This window comes from Populus euphratica, unplaced genomic scaffold (assembly GCF_000495115.2).
Source record: "Populus euphratica unplaced genomic scaffold, PopEup_1.0 scaffold211.1, whole genome shotgun sequence".
Taxonomy (NCBI): domain Eukaryota; kingdom Viridiplantae; phylum Streptophyta; class Magnoliopsida; order Malpighiales; family Salicaceae; genus Populus; species Populus euphratica.
The window spans coordinates 213,436-216,253 of NW_011500020.1; positions in this window are offsets into that span (position 1 = coordinate 213,436).

The window sequence follows — 2,818 nt, forward strand, 5'->3', positions numbered from 1 at the left end:
AAACCTCGAGTAACCTCCTTTTGTTTTGAAAAAAAAGGTCTAAAATAGATTACAGGATTAAGAAAATAACCTGCTACATGTAATGGACTATGAAATTGCTTATCCCATCTAGCATCAATTACCCGAATATATGGTCCATATTGAGAAACTCTATTTTTCAACCTTCTCTTGATGACTTCTTTTGCTTTATCCATTACCTCATATAAATAACCCATTGCTGGTTTTTCTTCACTATCTGCTAATCGAAGAACTCGCACTAAAGGCTCACTAACTTTGACTATATGTTCACATCGAGGCCAAAAGTTTTTATCTTATAAAATTATAGTAGTTATTTCCTTTCCAACTTTACTTTTACCATGACTTGATTCTACCCATTTCATGCAAGTAAACATTTATCGAAGCTCTTTCTTAAACTTAAGCAAACATTAGATGCTTAAAAAACGGGTAGCAAACTTTGTAATGCCGGATGACATATATCATTTCCAATAGTAAAGTCTTTCCTCATCAAAGCTAAAACCCATGCATGATTATATATAAATTTGTTTATATTTCTTGCCTTCTTAATGGTTTCATCAATCATCGAAAAATATCTTGGATTAGAAATATTTTCTAACATCAAATCAATGCAATGGGCAACACAAGGAGACCAAAAGAAAGTGCCATACCTTTGTTGTAAAGTCTTCCTAGTAGCCTTGAATGCAGATTCATTATCACTAACAAATTGGACAATATTTTCTTGCCCCACTTCTTTGACAACTTCATCAAACATTTCAAGCAATGCCTCTTTATCCTTTTGAAGACCCGAAGTGTCAACTGACTTCAAGAATATGATACCTATTGAAGAATAAGAAAGAAAATTCATAATTGGTACATTCCTTCTATTTGACCACCCATCTGCCATAATGGAGCATCCATAAAGTTTCCAATTAGCCTTGATTTTAAAGAGATATTAATTGACATAATGAACTAAACCTTTCAAAAGTGATCCCCTTAAATCATGATATGATGGTCCTTTAAAACCAAGTCCCATTGATGCTATGACGTCTATCATTGGTTGATAATAGTATGATTTAACACCATTAAACGGTACATTAACATCATACCACCATTTTGCTATGACCTTCCTTGCATTATGTTCCTTCTCTTTAGAAGCCATTGCACTTTTAATGCTAGGTTGTGAATTTGGGTATTTCGTGGAATGAATAAAGTCATTTTTTTTCTATTTGCACTTGTGCCTTGCATTGTCAATCTCTTATTTGCTTGTGAACCGATATCACTTAAAGTAGGATTTGCACTACCACCCTCTTCGACTTCATTATTGGAAAGTGATTGAGAATTTCCAATATCAATTCTAAGTCCTTTTCTTTTCTCTTTCTCCATAATCAAGTCCTCTATCAATTGCTTCATTTGCCATTTCACATCTGGAGGGACCTTTTTACAAGCTTCAACTTGGCCCTTAATACCAGCAAGGTGATACTTCAGACGAGTAATACCACCACCATTGATCCTTTTGCTACAATGAACGCATATACTTGAGTTCTTTGCACCAACAACCACTTGTCCATGAGCCCATGTTGGATCATCTGATCTTGACCCATGCTAGATCATCTAATCTTGCTGGAATTGAAGCCATAGAAGAACCATCACTTGATGAGTTTTCAGCCATGTAATTTGATCTGAAAAAATAAAACAAAATTAATTTTAGATATTACATCAATGTGATATTTAAAATAAAATGGATGGTAATAATACTAATAACTTAAAATGAAAAAAATGACATTTCTCAAGATACCATGTTGATTTACAAATATTGTTTATTGGCTTCATACTTTAAATTTATTATTTGATATATTCGGTTTCATATAATAATTATGTATCCTTCCTTATAATTAATTCGACCATGGTCAAGTTACTTATATTATTAACTACCAAACCTAGCAATTAATCTAGTTATTTGGTTTGTATAGGCTTGTGCATATAATACAGATCAAACATCAAAGCAGGATTCAATTTCAGATAAAGCTTTAAAGTTCAAACTAGCTAGCCAAGCCCGGTGAAGTAATAAAATGATAAATACAATGTAAATTTATAACTTACAACCCTAATAGTAAGATTATATTAAAAAAAAAAGATTACATGCGTTTTCCATTTCATAATTAAATTAGATACAAAGAAAGACCAAATTAAATACAAAATTTGGTATTAAGTTAGGAGGGGTATCTAGTTAGTTTGAACTTTCAATATATGCTTAATATCAAACTTTGTACCTTAGTTATAAAAACATGAAAGCTTATAGCCAAAGACTTAAAAATCCGAATATAAAATGTTTTTAGGAGTTTAACGCAAAAACAAAATGGTTTGCAAATTATAGTCTTACTATAGACCTAATTAATAGAGATTGTTAAATTATTTAGGATCCACCATCAAAGTAATTCTTGACCTTATTCTATAATCTTATTGTATAGATTCGTTGAACAATTCATTCAAAGAAGTTGGTTTTATATGCTAAAATATTTTTCAGATGGCATATCCTTCTTTTTTTATCTAATATCATATTTCACACCACCTAAGTCTTAAACAATGGATTCATTGTAGTAAGCCATCTCTTAATTTGATTTATTAAAAAAAATTAACGTAGAAATCAAAGCCATTTATCATAAAAGATAATTTTCTAAAGTGTTTTATCCTTTGAATTTATGGAAAACCTGAGACTATTATTGTTCCACGGTTCCGACAATGTAATTTAACAGAACTAAGTTCATGCATTTTTCATTTCCAATTTAAACTTGAAGAGAGAAAAAATATTGCACCTTAGCTC